The sequence below is a fragment of the Pelophylax lessonae genome (assembly GCF_965119305.1).
Source record: "Pelophylax lessonae genome assembly, chromosome: 10".
Classification (NCBI taxonomy): Eukaryota; Metazoa; Chordata; class Amphibia; order Anura; family Ranidae; genus Pelophylax; species Pelophylax lessonae.
The window spans coordinates 241,045,083-241,067,773 of NC_138777.1; the positions used below are offsets into that span (position 1 = coordinate 241,045,083).

Consider the following 22,691-nt stretch of genomic DNA (forward strand, 5'->3'; position numbering starts at 1 on the left):
ATGGGGGGGGGGTAACCACCCTCTCTGAACCCCCCCCCCCCCCGATCTTGGGGACAATAAATTAATCAGTCATGTGACTTCTTTGGATCAGTGCAGTGATCCGGTGTGGGTCTGTGGGGTCTCCTGTGGGGGAAGGTGATGAGGAACACTCCGGGGGGGGTTGTGAACCCAATGGCTGACTGCAGAGGGTGGATGATTCAGGGAAGCAGCTACTCGGGGTCACAGCCACAGTCCTGGACTGGAAGCCAGAGCATAGGATTCCCCAGGGGGTGGAGTCTAAGAGCCTCTGATGGTGAGGATGGACTTGGCTGCAGCTGACTCCAAGTTGTGGCCCCCAGGGTCTCCCAGCTCACGGCTCTGGAGGATGGAGAGGAAGTGGCGGTACAGAACCACAAGGGATGGTCAGAAGAACAAGCCGAAGGTCGGGGGAACGAGCAGACAGGGATGGTCAGAAGAATGAGCGGACAGGGATGGTCAGAAGGACGAGTGGATGGGGATGGTCAGAAGAATGAGTGGACAGGGATGGTCAGAAGGACGAGTGGACAGGGATGGTCAGAAGGACGAGTGGACAGGGATGGTCAGAAGGACGAGTGGACAGGGATGGTCAGAAGGACGAGCGGACAGGGATGGTCAGAAGGACGAGCGGACAGGGATGGTCAGAAGAATGAGTGGACAGGGATGGTCAGAAGGACGAGTGGACAGGGATGGTCAGAAGGACGAGTGGACAGGGATGGTCAGAAGGACGAGTGGACAGGGATGGTCAGAAGGACGAGCGGACAGGGATGGTCAGAAGAATGAGTGGACAGGGATGGTCAGAAGGACAAGTGGACAGGGATGGTCAGAAGGACGAGCGGACAGGGATGGTCAGAAGGACAAGTGGACAGGGATGGTCAGAAGGACGAGCGGACAGGGATGGTCAGAAGAATGAGTGGACAGGGATGGTCCGAAGAATGAGTGGACAGGGATGGTCAGAAGGACGAGCGGACAGGGATGGTCAGAAGGACGAGCGGACAGGGATGGTCAGAAGGACGAGCGGACAGGGATGGTCAGAAGGACGAGCGGACAGGGATGGTCAGAAGGACGAGCGGACAGGGATGGTCAGAAGGACGAGCGGACAGGGATGGTCAGAAGGACGAGTGGACAGGGATGGTCAGAACATGAGCTGGTGTGTATTGACTTCCTGTGTCTCCAACTTGATTTGGGTGGGCATAGTAACATTCTAGTTGTGAGCGACCATTTTACCCGATATGCTCAGGCTTTTCCTACTCGGGACAGAAGGTTAGCACCGTGGCCAAAGTGTTAGTCGAGAAGTTCTTCGTTCACTATGGCTGCATTCTGACCAGGGTCGAGATTTTGAGAGCAAACTGATTAGAAGACTGTGTGGATTGCTGGACATACAGAAGTCTTGGACTACTCCTTATCACCCTCAGGGAGACCCTCAGCCGGAGAGGTTCAGTAGAACTTTACTAAACATTTGGGGACGCTCCCTCTTGACAAGAAACAAAAGTGGAGTGAATATGTTCCAGTGTTGGTACATGCCTACAATAGCACCGTCAATGACTCGGGATTTTCCCCTTACTTCTTGATGTTTGGAAGAGAAGCTCGGCTACCCATAGACCTAGCTTTTGGGACTTCAGTAGATCAAACCTCACAAGCTTCTTACAAGAACTATGTTGACCGTCTTAGGCGGAATTTGAAGTTAGCTCATGAGAACGCTATGGAGGCCTCTGCTAGTCTGGAGCAACGAAATAAAAAAAGCTTTGACTTGAAGGTGAGAGTGCCAGACTTACAACCAGGAGATAAAGTACTCTTGAGGAATTTGGGGTGCCAGGAAAACATAAACTAGCTGATCGTTGGCGCCCACAGCTTTTTATTGTCTATAAGAAACTCCCTGGACTGCTGGTCTATCAAATTCATCCAGAGGGTAAAGTGGGACCTCTCAAGGCATGGCATAGAAACCACTTGTTGCCCATTACTGAAGCAGTCAGGACATCTACTGAGTGGACGGAAGAGGAAGATGCTCCCAAAGCTCCTAGATTGGCCATCACAGGATCCTCGAACTTCTAGAGTGTTGGAAGAAGGGGATGATAGTGAAGATGAAAGTGCTATCTTCGATCGGTGGTGGCCATCCTTTGAGAAAGATTCTTCTTGTGAGTCATCTCCATCAATTGCTAATGGGCCTTCTGCCCCTCTTCCTGAACAGAAATCTAGTCCGGGGACCAGCACACCTGCAACTGATATTTAGTTGAGACCTTTGGAGGAAGAGACAATATTAATCACTGAGGGTCAGCCATTCAATGAGGATGCCTCTATTGATTTCCCTTCTTTGGGGATGGAAGAATCTCTTGATGGAAATCTGATTGGGAGTCAAAGTTTGGAGATGCCTGCATCTTTGGATGAAGTGAGCCTTCCTAATGACCTGCGAGGTCTGATTTACAAGTGATAGAGAACATCTCTGAAAGCAACAGTGGAATATCTTCTAGACTGTGATGGGAGATACATCCCCCAAAGAGACTGACTGATAGTACCTTGGGGGAAAGTTCTGAAGAACAGATCTCAACAGCACAACAGTCTATGTCGACAGATGCCTCTCTGGCTGAAAACTCTCATGAAGAAAGTTCCATTCCACCCACTGACACTATCAGGTTGGCCACTGATCTTTTATTGGCCTTTTGCGAGAGTGACCCAGGTTTTTCAGATAAAATGTACAATACGTTGTTAGACAGAGCTTTTATTAACCAGTTTTCAGTTGTTATAAATGCTACTCTAGATGGTTGATTAAGACTTTTACCATGGAATAATTCTTGTTTTAAAGACTCCATTATCTTTGGGGACCAAAGATGTTGAAGTGGGGGGAGGATGTAGCCTGGTCACAAGGCTAGTGTTGTTCAGACTGTTGTTCTGTTATTAAAGTTTTACAAAGTATGGACTTGTAAATTATGGGAGATGTAGTTCTGGGAGGAGCAGGGACCATGGACTGTCTATGTGACTGGACTTTTCTCCCAGGGAGCAGTGTGATTTGCGGAGCCTGCTGGGAGTGTCTTTATAAAGGGGGGCGGGACCAATCTTCGCTCTCTTGCTTCGAGGACAGCGTGCTGTGAGGAGGGATAGAGCTGCTGTGGAGTGCAGAAGGGTAGGCCGGAGGCCTAGCGGAGGACACTAGAGTTGGAGTGAGTGGTGTGTGTGGAAGGATCTCGGTAGCGTGACCGAGTGGAAGGACGCCTTGAGAGGCTGTGAGTGTCGCTAAGGAGAGCGGAACGTTGCTGGAGTTGACTGTGGAACTGAACCTGTCACACTGGGTGAGAGATATCCAGCTTGAAGAATTTACTACATTCCTAGACTGAGTCAATGGGGGACTGCAGAGCTGTTTTAGCAGAAGGCCATATTAATTCTAAGGACACTGTAGCTCCGCATAGTGCGTGGCGGATCAGAAGGCCTTGCACCTCCCTCCCAGTGCTAGATTGACTGCCACCTGTGGGGTACAAGAACCTATTTTCTTCTTTTCCTGTTTGGATCACAATTACTGATTATTACTGTGGGGATTACAGTTAATTAATCACCTTTACCGTGGATTGCAAATACTTTCTTTGGATTGGCTGAAGACACCTTTGCCGGCGAAGACTAGTAAGGCCTCACTCATCCAGGAGACTCTTGCAATCTAGTGTAATGGGGGCCTCCGATAGTCTACAGAGTGCACTCTGATAGTTAGCTTGGTGCAGACATATTATTTAGAACTACTAAGAAGTTATTAAGGGTAGAGTTATTCTTTAAACACTGTCAGATATTGATTTGTGGTCACTCTCGCATTACACTTAAGAAATAGTGTAATTATAAAATTACCAAGCATTAATCCTTCAATATATATATATATATATACCCATATTTATATGTTAGGATTGTTCTTTTGCTCCTGAGTGCTGAATCCTGTTCAGTCATAGGTTGGGGATTCAGGATCCATTTTATTATTAATGTTCTTGTATTGATTGTTTTATTGGTACTGTTTGTGCATTTCTCTGAACTCAAACTACAGATTAGTAAATCTGATTCTTTATTGCAAACTTTTGTAGCTTTCAATCATTTACAATGACAGAACCTATAGTGTCAAGTGGGTTGGACAACGTTCAGGGCAATCGAGGTGAGGAGGATACGTTTACACTTAGCCACTCCCCAGGGGGCAGGGCTACACATAGTTACATAGTTATATAGTTACATAGTTATAGTTACATAGTTATATATTTAGTCTGGCTGAAATCCATGCAGTTCCACCAATAACGCCCGTCTGATGGCGGTCATTCAGTCCTCTCTGCTTGCAGACAACACTTCCATTTTTTGTTCTTTGATTTCTTTGTGATTTTGATAAAAAAAAAAATGTAAATTTCTCCATCGCCTGTATGGTGAGCGCTAGGTAGACGGTCCCTCCACCAGATCCAGGTGTGATTAGATGCCACTTCATTCATGGATGGTCTCTAGGCGCACTTTCACTGGCTGTCATCATGACTGTAATACCCTGAGTCAGCCTGCAGATGGCGCTGCCTCTCCTCTGATATAATCTATCCATGTGCTGCAGATGAGGTTACATTGTAATGAAGAAATCTCCTCCCAATACTTCACAACAGCGAATAAAGAGAATTTGTTATACATTAAGGACAGGAGGAGGTTCATCCCTCGGGGGGGGGGGGGGGGGGGTAATGAATGGCAAATCGTGAAAAATGTCATAAGATGTACTATAGTCTCAAAACTTCCCAAACAAAGGGCCAGTTTACTGTCCTTCAGACTTTACGGGGGATCGGATTGGGGCCATCATTGGTGTAATTGGGAGGAATAGTGCCCCATCACTGGTGTCAGTGGAAGGAATAGTGCCCCATCATTGGTGTCAGTGGGAGGAATAGTGCCCCATCATTGGTGTCAGTGGGAGGAATAGTGTCCCATCACTGGTGTCAGTGGGGGGAATAGTGCCCCATCATTGGTGTCAGTGGGAGGAATAGTGCCCCATCATTGGTGTCAGTGGGAGGAATAGTGTCCCATCATTGGTGTCAGTGGGAGGAATAGTGCCCCATCACTGGTGTCAGTGGGAGGAATAGTGTCCCATCATTGGTGTCAGTGGGAGGAATAGTGCCCCATCATTGGTGTCAGTGGGAGGAATAGTGTCCCATCATTGGTGTCAGTGGGAGGAATAGTGTCCCATCATTGGTGTCAGTGGGAGGAATAGTGCCCCATCATTGGTGTCAGTGGGAGGAATAGTGTCCCATCATTGGTGTCAGTGGGAGGAATAGTGCCCCATCATTGGTGTCAGTGGGAGGAATAGTGCCCCATCATTGGTGTCAGTGGGAGGAATAGTGCCCCATCACTGGTGTCAGTGGGAGGAATAGTGTCCCATCATTGGTGTCAGTGGGAGGAATAGTGCCCCATCATTGGTGTCAGTGGGAGGAATAGTGTCCCTTCATTGGTGTCAGTGGGAGGAATAGTGTCCCATCATTGGTGTCAGTGGGAGGAATAGTGCCCCATCATTGGTGTCAGTGGGAGGAATAGTGTCCCATCATTGGTGTCAGTGGGAGGAATAGTGTCCCATCATTGGTGTCAGTGGGAGGAATAGTGCCCCATCATTGGTATCAGTGGGGGGAATAGTGTCCCATCATTGGTGTCAGTGGGAGGAATAGTGCCCCATCATTGGTATCAGTGGGAGGAATAGTGCCCCATCATTGGTATCAGTGGGAGGAATAGTGCCCCATCATTGGTGTCAGTGGGGGGAATAGTATCCCATCATTGGTGTCAGTGGGAGGAATAGTGTCCCATCATTGGTGTCAATGGGAGGAATAGCGCCCCATCATTGGTGTCAGTGGTAGGAATAGTGCCCCATCATTGGTGTCAGTGGGAGGAATAGTGTCCCATCATTGGTGTCAGTGGGAGGAATAGTGTCCCATCATTGGTGTCAGTGGGAGGAATAGTGTCCCATCATTGGTGTCAGTGGGAGGAATAGTGTCCCATCATTGGTGTCAGTGGGAGGAATAGTGTCCCATCATTGGTGTCAGTGGGAGGAATAGTGTCCCATCATTGGTGTCAGTGGAAGGAATAGTGCCCCATCATTGGTGTCAGTGGGAGGAATAGTGCCCCATCATTGGTGTCACACTGGTAGCCACTGGGGGAAGGGCTCATATACACGCAGTTGAGTCCATTCCTCCATTCAGCAATCCCTGGGGAGGTGGCCGGGGAGAAATGACTGTTTGCAGGAATCCGGAATCTAAGGGGCGGATTTTGCTCTCAGGACTCGGGTCACTTTTCACAGGAAATACAAATGTTACATTGTATAAGTAGCCGTGGAAGCAACTGGGGTGTGTCATGGTGGGTACCGGTCTGCACCGCTCATTGGCACACAAGGCTTGCAGTCTATGGTGATTCCTGAGGAGAAGATCCTCCTTCTGATGTATCCAGCCGACTCCCTGCCAATCAGCAGAGTAATCGTTATATAATCCTAGGCTGCCATGATGGTGACCGGCGTCAATCCTCGATCAATGGGAAGAGCACCGGAGGCTTCTTCTACTGGTAAAATATCCCAGAAGAAGCGACACTTCTCATTGGTCAGCGCTACTACATGGTTTGTCCAACCAATAAGCATTTGCATTATGATGGATACTGACTCTGGGGGGGTATTATGGTGTACAGGTGGTCCAGAGTCCATAGTCCATGTTCTATAGTCCATATTACACATCCCGCAGTCTATACTCCCATAGTCCATAGTACCATCGTCTATAGTCCCATAGTCCATAGTACCATCGTCTATAGTCCATAGTACCATCGTCTATAGTCCATAGTCCATAGTACCATCGTCTATAGTCCCATAGTCCATAGTACCATCGTCTATAGTCCATAGTCCATAGTACCATCGTCTATAGTCCCATAGTCCATAGTACCATCATCTATAGTCCCATAGTCCATAGTACCATCGTCTATAGTCCATAGTCCATAGTACCATCGTCTATAGTCCCATAGTCCATAGTACCATCGTCTATAGTCCATAGTCCATAGTACCATCGTCTATAGTCCCATAGTCCATAGTACCATCGTCTATAGTCCCATAGTCCATAGTACCATCGTCTATAGTCCCATAGTCCATAGTACCATCGTCTATAGTCCCATAGTCCATAGTACCATCGTCTATAGTCCCATAGTCCATAGTACCATCGTCTATAGTCCCATAGTCCATAGTACCAACCTCTATAGTCCCATAGTCCATAGTACCATCGTCTATAGTCCCATAGTCCATAGTACCATTGTCTATAGTCCCATAGTCCATAGTACCATCGTCTATAGTCCCATAGTCCATAGTACCATCGTCTATAGTCCCATAGTCCATAGTACCATCGTCTATAGTCCCATAGTCCATAGTACCATTGTCTATAGTCCCATAGTCCATAGTACCATCGTCTATAGTCCCATAGTCCATAGTACCATCGTCTATAGTCCCATAGTCCATAGTACCATCGTCTATAGTCCCATAGTCCATAGTACCATCGTCTATAGTCCCATAGTCCATAGTACCATCGTCTATAGTCCCATAGTCCATAGTACCATCGTCTATAGTCCCATAGTCCATAGTACCAACCTCTATAGTCCCATAGTCCATAGTACCATCGTCTATAGTCCCATAGTCCATAGTACCATTGTCTATAGTCCCATAGTCCATAGTACCATCGTCTATAGTCCCATAGTCCATAGTACCATCGTCTATAGTCCCATAGTCCATAGTACCATCGTCTATAGTCCCATAGTCCATAGTACCATTGTCTATAGTCCCATAGTCCATAGTACCATCGTCTATACTCCCATAGTCCATAGTACCATCGTCTATAGTCCCATAGTCCATAGTACCATCGTCTATACTCCCATTGTCCATAGTACCATCGTCTATAGTCCCATAGTCCATAGTACCATCGTCTATACTCCCATTGTCCATAGTACCATCGTCTATAGTCCCATAGTCCATAGTACCATCGTCTATAGTCCCATAGTCCATAGTACCATCGTCTATAGTCCATAGTCCATAGTACCATCGTCTATAGTCCCATAGTCCATAGTACCATCGTCTATAGTCCATAGTCCATAGTACCACAGTCTATAGTCCCATAGTCCATAGTACCATTGTCTATAGTCCCATAGTCCATAGTACCATCGTCTATAGTCCCATAGTCCATAGTACCATCGTCTATAGTCCCATAGTCCATAGTACCATCGTCTATACTCCCATAGTCCATAGTACCATCGTCTATAGTCCCATAGTCCATAGTACCATCGTCTATAGTCCATAGTACCATCGTCTATAGTCCATAGTCCATAGTACCATCGTCTATAGTCCCATAGTCCATAGTACCATCGTCTATAGTCCCATAGTCCATAGTACCATCGTCTATAGTCCATAGTCCATAGTACCATCGTCTATAGTCCATAGTCCATAGTACCATCGTCTATAGTCCCATAGTCCATAGTACCATCATCTATAGTCCCATAGTCCATAGTACCATCGTCTATAGTCCATAGTCCATAGTACCATCGTCTATAGTCCCATAGTCCATAGTACCATCGTCTATAGTCCATAGTCCATAGTACCATCGTCTATAGTCCCATAGTCCATAGTACCATCGTCTATAGTCCCATAGTCCATAGTACCATCGTCTATAGTCCCATAGTCCATAGTACCATCGTCTATAGTCCCATAGTCCATAGTACCATTGTCTATAGTCCCATAGTCCATAGTACCATCGTCTATAGTCCCATAGTCCATAGTACCATCGTCTATAGTCCCATAGTCCATAGTACCATCGTCTATAGTCCCATAGTCCATAGTACCATTGTCTATAGTCCCATAGTCCATAGTACCATCGTCTATACTCCCATAGTCCATAGTACCATCGTCTATAGTCCCATAGTCCATAGTACCATCGTCTATACTCCCATTGTCCATAGTACCATCGTCTATAGTCCCATAGTCCATAGTACCATCGTCTATACTCCCATTGTCCATAGTACCATCGTCTATAGTCCCATAGTCCATAGTACCATCGTCTATAGTCCCATAGTCCATAGTACCATCGTCTATAGTCCATAGTCCATAGTACCATCGTCTATAGTCCCATAGTCCATAGTACCATCGTCTATAGTCCATAGTCCATAGTACCATCGTCTATAGTCCCATAGTCCATAGTACCATTGTCTATAGTCCCATAGTCCATAGTACCATCGTCTATAGTCCCATAGTCCATAGTACCATCGTCTATAGTCCCATAGTCCATAGTACCATCGTCTATACTCCCATAGTCCATAGTACCATCGTCTATAGTCCCATAGTCCATAGTACCATCGTCTATAGTCCCATAGTCCATAGTACCATCATCTATAGTCCCATAGTACCATCGTCTATAGTCCCATAGTACCATCGTCTATAGTCCCATAGTCCATAGTACCATCGTCTATAGTCCCATAGTACCATTGTCTATAGTCCCATAGTCCATAGTACCATCGTCTATAGTCCCATAGTACCATCGTCTATAGTCCCATAGTACCATCGTCTATAGTCCCATAGTCCATAGTACCATCATCTATAGTCCCATAGTACCATCGTCTATAGTCCCATAGTACCATCGTCTATAGTCCCATAGTCCATAGTACCATCATCTATAGTCCCATAGTACCATCGTCTATAGTCCCATAGTACCATCGTCTATAGTCCCATAGTCCATAGTACCATCGTCTATAGTCCCATAGTACCATCGTCTATAGTCCCATAGTCCATAGTACCATCATCTATAGTCCCATAGTACCATCGTCTATAGTCCCATAGTACCATCGTCTATAGTCCCATAGTACCATTGTCTATAGTCCCATAGTCCATAGTACCATTGTCTATAGTCCCATAGTCCATAGTACCATCGTCTATAGTCCCATAGTCCATAGTACCATCATCTATAGTCCCATAGTACCATCGTCTATAGTCCCATAGTCCATAGCCTATAGTTCATAATACACATCCCAAAGTCTACAGTCCATAATCCATGTTCTATAGTCTATATTACACACCCCACAGCCCCATAGTTCATAGAACCATTGTCGGTGGTCCCATAGTACCATTGTCTATAGTCCCCATAGTCTATAGTCCCATAGTCTATAGTCCCATAGTCTATAGTTCCATACTCCAAAATCCCATAGTCCATGGTCTATAGTCCAAAGTCCCAAAGCCCATAGAACTATTGTCTGTAGTTCTATAGTACCATTGTGTATAGTCACATACTCCATAGTTTATAGTCCTATAGTCCCATATTCCATAGTTCTTGTCTATAGTCCTTGTCTATAGTCCATATCAGGATTGAGTAAGAGAGGGTGGCTACGTCCTTTTATGCAGGGGGTCCTTGAACAATGAACGTAGCCCCCCTCTACCAGGAAGTCGGCCCCCAGCAGAAGGAATTTGTAGATTTGGAGGCTGAGAGCCATAGAAGGGACTTTTTTGGGTAGAAGGACAGAACTTCTTTTTTTAGGATCGGAGTTTACCGTCATTTCAGGGACCGGTTTTATAAAGCTGTAGTAGAATACATATAGGACCGGCCATGGGGTTGATATATTATAGATGAAGACGATGCTGACGGCTCGGCCAGGACATTCCTGGAAGACGATGGACATTGGTCGGCTCCTCACACATGGACAGATTGTGAAATGAGGACAATTTATGGACCTTCATGTAACCTCTCGTTGTCTGGAGGGCTGGCAAAGCTCGCACAGAAGAGATCCCATCTAATATAAACGTCGGCATAGCTGCTGATATAAACAGGCTTTACGCTGTAGAATAAATATTTGAATTCCAGGGATCTGGGCACAGCGCATGCACAGCCCGGGGGTTCCAGGTCTGCAGGCCAGTCCTTGGGTTGTCATTACTTCTCACCCAGAGGAAGATGGCGGCCTGCAGGACCCCCGTAGGGTTGGGATGACACAACGCAGGCTCGGCCAGGACTGGTGATTGTCATGAATAGAGACAGTTAACATTTCCTTCGGAGCGCACATGGCGGTGCCAGGGAGGGACGTATTGTGTGATCTGACCTGTCCCTGACTCCCGGGAATATCGGTGATCCGGGGATTAAAGGGAACCCATCAGCCTATTCTGGAATGTTTATTAAAAATGACACCCCACCAGATGGTCCCATCTCTGCTCCTCGCAGTCCCTCGTAAACAACGCCGCCACCCTCACCCACCCGTCACTCGTAATTCTCAGCAGATGAAAGTCTCTCCATAGAGAAATACCTGAAAAATACCAAGAGACGAATTCCGGGCCGAAGGGACATAAATGACCGCAGGAATCAACGCACTTCGCCATCATTACATGGACTTTTATTAATGGAACAGTGGAAGCGCCCAAATCTCATTCCTATCCGAGTCCGGCATTCCTATCCGAGTCCAGCATTACCATCCGATTCCGGCATTCCTATCCGAGTCCGGCATTCCTATCCGAGTCCGGCATTACTATCCGATTCCGGCATTCCTATCCGATTCCGGCATTCCTATCCGATTCCGGCATTCCTATCCGAGTCCGGCATTCCTATCCGATTCCGGCATTCCTATCCGAGTCCGGCATTCCTATCCGAGTCCGGCATTACTATCCGAGTCCGGCATTACTATCCGAGTCCGGCATTACTATCCGATTCCGGCATTCCTATCCGAGTCCGGCATTCCTATCCGATTCCGGCATTCCTATCCGATACCGGCATTCCTATCCGATTCCGGCATTCCTATCCGAGTCCGGCATTACTATCCGATTCCGGCATTCCTATCCGAGTCCGGCATTCCTATCCGAGTCCGGCATTCCTATCCGATTCCGGCATTCCTATTCGAGTCCGGCATTACTATCCAAATCCGGCATTACTATCCGAATCCGGCAACTCCTCACACCGGCCTTTCCCAGACCTTTACGGGGCAAAATGTCCAGATGGAAACCTAAGTCTAGGACGATACAAACAACGGCCTTCATGAAATTAACTTCACATCAGAAGCCCCCTCATCACATAAGAGGTCCCCCCATCACATCAGAGGTCCCCCATCACATCAGAGGTCCCCCCCATCACATCAGAGGTCCCCCATCACATCAGAGGTCCCCCCTTCACATCAGAGGTCCCCCATCACATCAGAGGTCCCCCCCATCACATCAGAGGTCCCCCATCACATCAGAGGTCCCCCCTTCACATCAGAGGTCCCCCATCACATCAGAGGTCCCCCCATCACATCAGAGGTCCTCCATCACATCAGAGGTCCTCCCATCACATCAGAGGTCCTCCCATCACATCAGAGGTCCTCCCCATCACATCAGAGGTCCTCCCATCACATCAGAGGTCCTCCCATCACATCAGAGGTCCTCCCCCATCAAATCAGAGGTCCCCCCCATCACATCAGAGGTCCCCCATCACATCAGAGGTCCCCCCTTCACATCAGAGGTCCCCCATCACATCAGAGGTCCCCCATCACATCAGAGGTCCCCCATCACATCAGAGGTCCCCCCATCACATCAGAGGTCCTCCATCACATCAGAGGTCCTCCCATCACATCAGAGGTCCTCCCATCACATCAGAGGTCCTCCCCATCACATCAGAGGTCCTCCCATCACATCAGAGGTCCTCCCATCACATCAGAGGTCCTCCCCCATCACATCAGAGGTCCCCCATCACATCAGAGGTCTTCCCATCACATCAGAGGTCCCCCCATCACATCAGAGGTCCCCCATCACATCAGAGGTCCCCCATCACATCAGAGATCTTCCCATCACATCAGAGGTCCCCCCATCACATCAGAGGTCCCCCATCACATCAGAGGTCCCCCCTTCACATCAGAGGTCCCCCATCACATCAGAGGTCCCCCCATCCCATCAGAGGTCCCCCATCCCATCAGAGGTCCCCCCATCCCATCAGAGGTCCCCCCATCCCATCAGAGGTCCCCCATCACATCAGAGGTCCCCCCATCACATCAGAGGTCCCCCATCACATCAGAGGTCTTCCCATCACATCAGAGGTCCCCCCATCACATCAGAGGTCCTCCATCACATCAGAGGTCCCCCATCACATCAGAGGTCCCCCCATCACATCAGAGGTCCCCCCTTCACATCAGAGGTCCCCCCATCACATCAGAGGTCCCAGAAAATTGGTAGACGAATGTAAGCAGGGGGTAGATATGGAGATTTATGTGTATTTGTGCTGTGCTCACATTAGACACATTGCTGTGCATTGTGCTCCATTCTACAACAATGGCACATCGATAAGAAAACAATCGTTCTATCAGGAGGCCATTGCCATGGAACCAATCCTGCATGAAGAATTGTCCAACATTCTGACAAACGAGGAAGGTCCTTCAAAACTGCACAAGTCAGGAAATGCCAATAACCAATGCAAAGACCTCCAGGCAAACAACGAAATATGATTGAAATACAAACCATGAACTATTAATGACCAAAGGGTTTCTATTTGTAATCAAGACCCCCCTGCCAGACACCATAGCCAGCCATAACCACGTGTGGACCACCCACCTGCAATGTACTGCGGACCGGCCCCCCCTACAGGCAAAGCGATTTACTGCGGACGGGCACCCCCTACAGGCAAAGCGATGTACTGCGGACGGGCACCCCCTACAGGCAAAGCGATGTACTGCGGACGGGCACCCCCTACAGGCAAAGCGATGTACTGCGGACGGGCACCCCCTACAGGCAAAGCGATGTACCGGTACGCTGCTGACAGCTTCCAGGTTTATGTGTGACCCCCCGGACCCCCCACCACCGACACCAACTGTGATTGTACACAGCAGGAGACGGTCAGCAAGTCCCAGCCAAGGATTCCCAGCCAGGACCTGAACACGGGGCTCTGCACAGAGAGAATGTCTCCATTCTTCTATCCCTGAGAAACAAAGAGATCTGTAAGAACAATCAGAACATAATATTTAACCCCTTCCCTGCCAGTGTCATTAGTACAGTGACAGTGTATAATATTATTACTGATCTCTATATTAGTGTCACTGGTGATGTCAGTGGCAATCAGCTCCCCCCACCAGCATCAGTTAGTGTTAGATTGTCCGCCACACTATCGCAGTCCCATTATAAGTCGCTGATCACCGCTATTAGTAGTATTAAAAAATAAATAAATAAAAATTCCAGTATATATCCCATCATTTGTAGGCCCTAAAACTTTCACACAAATCAATAATATATGAGAATATATGAGAAATATTGGTGTTAAGCACCAACAATCCCGCACAGTGGAAAAAATTAATATACAATATGTGATTAAGATTGTTTTAAATAATAAAAACCAAATAACAAAATTAGGGAGCCCGAGCGTAATCGTATAAACATGTAAGATGTGAAAAAATGATATAATAAAATATAATGGCTGCGCTCAACCTATAGTGTGATACAGGTGAATACAAAGTAATAAAAACTAGCAAACACAATTACTAAGTGTTTAGATGCTATAAATAAATTAAATAGATTGTGCAAAATAGTGACAAATAATAAATTAGAAAAAAACACAAATCAATAATATACACTTATTGGGATTTTTTTTTACCAAAGACATGTAGCAGAATAGATTTTGGCCAACATTTATGATGAAATTTGATTTTTTTTTTTTATTGACATGTTTTATAGCAGAAATTAAAAAAATATTGTTGTTTTGTTTTCGAAATTTCAGTCTTTTTCATTTATATCGCAAAAAAATAAAAAACACAGCGGTGGTCAAATACCACCAAAATAAAGCTCTATGTGTGTGTGAAAAAATGATATAAATGTAATTTGGGAACAGCGTTACATGACTGCACAATCGCCAATTAAAGTATCGCAGTGCTGAATAGCAGGAATGGCCTGGTCATGAAGGGGGTAAAACCTTCCGGGGCTGAGGAGGGTATTTTATCATCTCTGAATGTGGCCACTGAAGGGTAACAATAGTTCTATATCATGTAATAAATTCCGTCTGCAGGAAGTCTGGGCACCCTACAGCGGACAGCCAATGGCAGAAATATGTTATAGAATTTACTGTGTAACTATTATTGCTCTTCACTAATTTACATGTAGAGATTATAAAACACACTCACCCCTGATGAAGGTCCAAACCCCTGAAACACGTTGGCTACCGATCATTTAATAAAACGACACTTTGGACTCTCAGGCCTTTGGTGTGGAGCTTCTTCTGCTTTCATTATAGTTGGAGGTTTCTGAAGACCTTTTGGAGGAATTTTCTGGTATTTGCACTGTAACTCGATTAATAAGATGATCTTTGACAACATTGGATACCAAAAAATAACGGATCCTAGTGCCTCTGTTTGTTTGTAGGTTCCTTCAGTCTCTTCGGTATTCAACACTTATGGAAATGTCAGATGTCTGTGTCCCCACCACACACCATGGTTCAATCCTCCAACCAGAGGTGGCAGAAGACACAATCCACCAGAGAGGAGGAAGACACAATCCACCAGAGAGGAGGAAGAAGACACAATCCACCAGAAAGGAGGAAGAAGACACAATCCACCAGAGAGGAGGAAGAAGACACAAGCCACCAGAGAGGAGGAAGAAGACACGAGCCACCAGAGAGGAGGAAGAAGACAAAATCCACCAGAGAGGAGGAAGAAGACACAATCCACCAGAGAGGAGGAAGAAGACAAAATCCACCAGAGAGGAGGAAGAAGACACGATCCACCAGAGAGGAGGTAGAAGACACAATCCACCAGAGAGGAGGAAGAAGACACGAGCCACCAGAGAGGAGGAAGAAGACACATTCCACCAGAGAGGAGGAAGAAGACACAATCCACTAGAGAGGAGGAAGAAGACACGAGCCACCAGAGAGGAGGAAGACGACACATTCCACCAGAGAGGAGGAAGACGACACATTTCACCAGAGAGGAGGAAGAAGACACGATCCACCAGAGAGGAGGAAGAAGACACGAGCCACCAGAGAGGAGGAAGACGACACATTTCACCAGAGAGGAGGAAGAAGACACGATCCACCAGAGAGGAGGAAGAAGACACGAGCCACCAGAGAGGAGGAAGAAGACACAAGCCACCAGAGAGGAGGAAGACGACACATTTCACCAGAGAGGAGGAAGAAGACACGATCCACCAGAGAGGAGGAAGAAGACATGAGCCACCAGAGAGGAGGAAGACGACACATTCCACCAGAGAGGAGGAAGAAGACACATTCCACCAGAGAGGAGGAAGAAGACACGAGCCACCAGAGAGGAGGAAGAAGACACGAGCCACCAGAGAGGAGGAAGACGACACATTTCACCAGAGAGGAGGAAGAAGACACGATCCACCAGAGAGGAGGTAGAAGACACAATCCACCAGAGAGGAGGAAGAAGACACAATCCACCAGAGAGGAGGAAGACGACACATTTCACCAGAGAGGAGGAAGAAGACACGATCCACCAGAGAGGAGGAAGAAGACATGAGCCACCAGAGAGGAGGAAGACGACACATTCCACCAGAGAGGAGGAAGAAGACACATTCCACCAGAGAGGAGGAAGAAGACACGAGCCACCAGAGAGGAGGAAGAAGACACGAGCCACCAGAGAGGAGGAAGACGACACATTTCACCAGAGAGGAGGAAGAAGACACGATCCACCAGAGAGGAGGTAGAAGACACAATCCACCAGAGAGGAGGAAGAAGACACGAGCCACCAGAGAGGAGGAAGAAGACACATTCCACCAGAGAGGAGGAAGAAGACACAATCCACCAGAGAGGAGGAAGAAGACACGATCCACCAGAGAGGAGGAAGAAGACACAGTCCACCAGAGAGGAGGAAGAAGATACAATCCACCAGAGAGGAGGAAGAAGACACAATCCACTAGAGAGGAGGAAGAAACAATCCACCAGAGAGGAGGAAGAAGACACAATCCACCAGAGGGGAGGCAGAAGACACAATCGACCAGAGAGGAGGAAGAAGACACAATCCATCAGAGAGGAGGAAGAAGACACGAGCCACCAGAGAGAAGGAAGAAGACACAAGCCACCAGAGAGGAGGAAGAAGACACAATCCACCAGAGAGGAGGAAGAAGACACAATCCACCAGAGAGGAGGAAGAAGACACAATCCACCAGAGGGGAGGCAGAAGACACAATCCAGCAGAGAGGAGGAAGAAGACACGAGCCACCAGAGAGGAGGAAGAAGACACAATCCACCAGAGAGGAGGAGGAAGACACAATCCACCAGAGAGGAGGAAGACACAATCCACCAGAGAGGAGGAAGAAGACACGAGCCACCAGAGAGGAGGAAGAAGTCACAATTCACCTGAGAGGAGGAAGAAGACACAATCCACCAGAGAGGAGGAGGAAGACACAATCCACCAGAGAGGAGGAAGACACAATCCACCAGAGGGGAGGCAGAAGACACAATCCACCAGGGAGGAGGAAGAAGACACAATCCACCAGAGAGGAGGAAGAAGACACAAGCCACCAGAGAGGAGGAAGAAGACACAATCCACCAGAGAGGAGGAAGAAGACACGATCCATCAGAGAGGAGGTAGAAGACACAATCCACTAGAGAGGAGGAAGAAGACACAATCCATCAGAGAGGAGGAAGAAGACACAAGCCACCAGAGAGGAGGAAGAAGACACAATCCACTAGAGAGGAGGAAGAAGATACAATCCACTAGAGAGGAGGAAGAAGACACGATCCATCAGAGAGGAGGTAGAAGACACATTCCACCAGAGAGGAGGAAGAAGACACAATCCACCAGAGAGGAGAGAGAAGACACAATCCACCAGAGAGGAAGAAGAAGACACAATCCACCAGAGAGGAAGAAGAAGACACGAGCCACCAGAGAGGAAGAAGAAGACACAATCCACCAGAGAGGAAGAAGAAGACACGAGCCACCAGAGAGGAGGAAGAAGACACAATCCACCAGAGAGGAGGAAGAAGACACGAGCCACCAGAGAGAAGGAAGAAGACACAAGCCACCAGAGAGGAGGAAGAAGACACAATCCACTAGAGAGGAGGAAGAAGACACAATCCACTAGAGAGGAGGAAGAAGACACAATCCACTAGAGAGGAGGAAGAAGACACGAGCCACCAGAGAGGAGGAAGAAGACACGAGCCACCAGAGAGGAGGAAGAAGACACAATTCACCAGAGAGGAGGAAGAAGACACAATCCACCAGAGAGGAGGAAGAAGACACAATCCACCAGAGAGGAGGAAGAAGACACAATCCACTAGAGAGGAGGAAGAAGACACAATCCACTAGAGAGGAGGAAGAAGACACAATCCATCAGAGAGGAGGAAGAAGACACAATCCACTAGAGAGGAGGAAGAAGACACAATCCATCAGAGAGGAGGAAGAAGACACGAGCCACCAGAGAGGAGGAAGAAGACACGAGCCACCAGAGAGGAGGAAGAAGACACAATCCACTAGAGAGGAGGAAGAAGACACAATCCATCAGAGAGGAGGAAGAAGACACAAGCCACCAGAGAGGAGGCAGAAGACACAATCCACCAGAGAGGAGGAAGAAGACACAATCCACCAGAGAGGAGGAAGAAGACACAATCCACCAGAGAGGAGGAAGAAGATACAATCCACTAGAGAGGAGGAAGAAGATACAATCCACCAGAGAGGAGGAAGAAGACACAATCCACTAGAGAGGAGGAAGAAGACACGAGCCACCAGAGAGGAGGAAGAAGACACAATCCACCAGAGAGGAGGAAGAAGACACGAGCCACCAGAGAGGAGGAAGAAGACACATTCCACCAGAGAGGAGGAAGAAGTCACAATCCACTAGAGAGGAGGAAGAAGACACAATCCATCAGAGAGGAGGAAGAAGACACAATCCACTAGAGAGGAGGAAGAAGACACAACCCATCAGAGAGGAGGAAGAAGACACGAGCCACCAGAGAGGAGGAAGAAGACACAAGCCACCAGAGAGGAGGAATAAGACACAATCCACTACAGAGGAGGAAGAAGACACAATCCATCAGAGAGGAGGAAGAAGACACGAGCCACCAGAGAGGAGGCAGAAGACACAATCCACCAGAGAGGAGGAAGAAGACACAATCCACCAGAGAGGAGGAAGAAGACACAATCCACCAGAGAGGAGGAAGAAGATACAATCCACCAGAGAGGAGGAAGAAGACACAATCCACCAGAGAGGAGGAAGAAGACACAATCCACCAGAGAGGAGGAAGAAGACACAATCCACCAGAGAGGAGGAAGAAGACACGAGCCACCAGAGAGGAGGAAGAAGACACATTCCACCAGAGAGGAGGAAGAAGACACAATCCACTAGAGAGGAGGAAGAAGACACGAGCCACCAGAGAGGAGGAAGAAGACACGAGCCACCAGGGAGGAGGAAGAAGACACAAGCCACCAGGGAGGAGGTGGAAGACACGAGCCACCAGAGAAGAGGAAGAAGACACAATCCACCAGAGAGGAGGAAGAAGATACAATCCACCAGAGAGGAGGAAGAAGATACAATCCACCGGAGAGGAGGAAGAAGATACAATCCACCAGAGAGGAGAGAGAAGACACAATCCACCAGAGAGGAGGAAGAAGATACAATCCACCAGAGAGGAGGAAGAAGACACAATCCACCAGAGAGGAGGAAGAAGACACAAACCAACAGAGAGGAGGAAGAAGATACAGGCCACTAGAGAGGAGGAAGAAGACACAATCCACCAGAGAAGAGGAAGAAGATACAATCCACCAGAAAGGAGGAAGAAGATACAGGCCACTAGAGAGGAGGAAGAAGACACAATCCACCAGAGAAGAGGAAGAAGATGCAATCCACCAGAGAGGAGGAAGAAGACACGAGCCACCAGAGAGGAGGAAGAAGACACGAGCCACCATAGAGGAGGAAGAAGACACAATCCACCAGAGAAGAGAGAGAAGACACAATCCACCAGAGAGGAGGAAGAAGACACAATCCACCATAGAGGAGGAAGAAGACACAATCCACCAGGAAGAAGGAGGAGGAAGAAGACACGATCGGTTGCTGGTAATTGTAGTGTTTCTGTGATCAGATTGCTTTGTCTGTGGTGAGGTTTCCGGGGAGAAGCTTTTATTGTACTATAATGTATCACTACAACCCTGCCCCCAATCCATCCATTGTTATATGCACTCCAACATTGGAGACTCTCATGGAGTTTGGGGTGCAGGTAATACGGGGTGCAGATAATATCGGGGTGCAGATAATATTGGGGTGTAAGTTATACGGGGGGAAGATACTATCAGGGTGTGGTGAAGCGGCTTACGCATGTTTTTGTGTGCAAACTAAACCCGTTTTTACCTGGAATTGTTGGGCAGTAAATTGGGGTTGTTGCAGGTTGGCTGGGAATGTTTTCTCCTGGTTCTCTTCATTCTTTGTCTGCAATATAAATCCCGCCCCTCCCCCGTAATTTATTACTTTTTCACTTTAAATCTGATAGAAGCTTTGCAGGTCTCCGGCATTTCCAAAGTAAAGTTCAATCTTTTGCAATCTGCAGTTCAATTAAAATATCCCCCGGTGATCCCGCCATGGAGGTCGGTGTTCAGCACTTCCTGTTCTATGGTGACAACCAGAGGTGGTGGACTCGAGTCACATGACTTCTGAGGATTTGAGATTTGCTTGACTAAAATTAATAAAAGACTTGACTTTGACTTGAGACATATGACTCGAAATGACTTTTTTAAGTTATTAAATATTTGCATTTTCTCAAGATGTGTTAAAGTAAAATGAATGCCGGTTATGTTTCTGACACCACAGTCACTTAAAACACCTCAGTGTGTTCTGATTTTTAGGACACTGGCTGCTTAACACTGGAAATACTTAAAGTGGATTTCCACCCTGAAATTTTTTTTACCTTTTCTGCTTTTTTAGAATCCCCTGTAAAAGAAATGGATAATTATTTTTTTTTCTTTACTTACCTTGTTTTAGAAGAAAATATACTCACCTTACTTCCTCTTCCTCCCTCTGAGGACTCGTCCGCCGCCGTCACTTCCTGCTTGCATTGACTCCTGGAAACTGAATGTCATCGCTCCCAGGAATCAATGCGCCTGCACCGGCCCCGACGTCAGTTCCGGTGCAGGCGCCGTCATACCTTGCTAAACAGCTTCTGGGCATGCCCAGCTGTGCAGGGATGACGCTGCAGCCCAGGAAGTGACGGCGGGGCCGGTACAGTGCATCGTGGGACCGAAGAGGACGGAAGAGGATCGCGCTGGCTTCCGCTGCCCACACCTGAGATGGCAGCGTTGGAGAAGAAACTTTCAAGGTAAGTATTTCTTCTTACAGGTAAGTGCGACTCGGGACAGTTCAGAGGCATCCATTGTGGAATGTACCAACCCTGACTGTCCCGGGGGGATTTTTATTAAAAAAAAAAATTTTTGAGGCCGGAACTCGGCTTTAACATGTTTTTAGTGGCTGTGGTGTTGATGACCGGACGAAGGATTTTGAGCTGTTTGGGCATTCAAAGCGTTTCTTTAAGGCTACGCTCACATCTTGGTGTTGCTATTACAGGCGTTTTTATGGGCGTTTTTATGGGCGTTTTTGCAGGCGTTTTTTTGTGCAGGCGTTTTTAGATTGAATAGAGACCAATGGAAAACGCCTGTAATCTGCCCAATAAGAAGCTCATGTACTTTTGCTCACGGTGTCAAAACGCTCAGATGTGAACAGGGGCCATTGAAATGAATAGGATTTGTCTTGTTGGGCGTTTTGAGAGCTGATCCTAGAGCAGAAAAACGCCCCAAAAACACCCCAAAACGCCAACATGTGAACGGAGCCTAATATGCCAAGAAAAAAGCACTGAGCAGTTTTGTTAATGTTAAAAATAAAACAAAACATTTACTGACCCCTGACCCTGACCACTGACCCTGACCCTGACCACTGACCCTGACCACTGACCCTGACCCTGACCCCTGACCACTGACCCCTGACCCTGACCACTGACCCTGACCACTGACCCTGACCCCTGACCCTGACCACTGACCCTGACCACTGACCCTGACCACTGACCCTGACCACTGACTTTTATCTGATTTAAAGGTGAAAATTGGGATAGATCAGAATTTTGACTTGATTTGTGACTTCACCAAAATAAATGACTTGCTTGCCTTTCCACACAGTAACTTGGGACTTGCTTGAGACTTGCACATGTGTGACTTACTCCCATGTCTGGTGACAACGCTCTGTCCCTGTCTTCTGTGTTGTCACCCTGTCACTCAGGCTTCCAGTGAGGACTGAGAATTGTCACGGAGGTGGAAGTATCTGCAGGGCGGAGGATGGGAAGAAAGAGCAAAACCCCAATTCTTTCCCCTCCACTCTGCAAAAATCTCGTCTCACTCCGCTGCCCCCCCCCTCCACTCTCAGCAGCCATTCTTATTGGTTCATTCTTCTCCTCACTGGCTGAGTTCTGCTGAAAAATGCTCAAAATTTTTTATAATCAGTTTTTGTTCCTTTTAGGATAAAGGTTTTACATCAATAAATAAAAGCTGATCATTGTAAGCACCCCTGTCAGTGGTCAATGCTTTGTCTCAGCCCTCTAACTGCTACATCTGCGGGGCAGCTTGTTCTTTAGAAAAACAACAGACTTGCTGGCTGGATCACCAGGTGAAAATAAAGGAAAGAAAGCCTGAAATAGAAAAGGAAAGCAGTCGTCAGATCTGAGGATCGGTGAGCTCCAATAAATGACATTCTTTGGACGAGGGAATTGTGCGATTCGGAAGGT

At 47.4% G+C, this 22,691-nt stretch overlaps 1 protein-coding gene across 1 annotated transcript in view; it reads right to left on the reverse strand.

Annotated features, from left to right (window-relative positions):
* The window catches only part of DYNC1LI2 (dynein cytoplasmic 1 light intermediate chain 2), a 332,150-nt gene that overhangs the window by 66,148 nt on the left and 243,311 nt on the right, over positions 1 to 22,691 (reverse strand). The window lies entirely within an intron of this gene.